We start from the raw sequence: 591 nt of genomic DNA, 5'->3' as shown, positions 1-591 counted from the left end.
CCGCGTCGTCCTCAGCGACGACGGTGGTAGTGGGAGGCGATGGAGGGGGAGGGCTGAGGGCGGTGTGGACAGGGACTCCCCGGGTATTCAAAGGATTGTTAGTGATAGGGCAAAAACACTTTTTTGGGATGGTGTTTGGTGTTGAGGTAGACCCGGTTTAATAGTTCCTTAGGCTCTACAATATAGCCTTCTCTAAGAACATCACATTGCAAGAAGCCCAGAAAGATGGCCTGGATTCCTCTAGTTTCAGAGGGAATTAATCTACAGGGGAGGCTTTTTCTCAGTGGAATAAGTTGAAAGATGTTACGGATAATTTTATCTTGCCTGGGGAAAAGGTAGTAACTAAATAAAAAAGGTGATTCCAAAGTTAAAGACTTGTTTTGCACCTCAAAGTCGGGTTACTTGTGAATACAAGATCATTTTGAAATTAAAGATATGACTGAAGATTAAGATCTTTCTTTGGGTGATGTTGAAGAGTAAAATTCTGATAAATATAACTTGGTCCATAGAGGATGGGCTGGTAATGAGTAGTGCCGCTTCTATTGCAAGAAATATACAATGGATCACCTCTTTGTTTGGTTATAATATGAC

Source organism: Triticum aestivum, chromosome 2B (genome assembly GCF_018294505.1).
Source record: "Triticum aestivum cultivar Chinese Spring chromosome 2B, IWGSC CS RefSeq v2.1, whole genome shotgun sequence".
Taxonomy (NCBI): Eukaryota; Viridiplantae; Streptophyta; class Magnoliopsida; order Poales; family Poaceae; genus Triticum; species Triticum aestivum.
Note: the sequence above shows the minus strand (reverse complement) of the source record.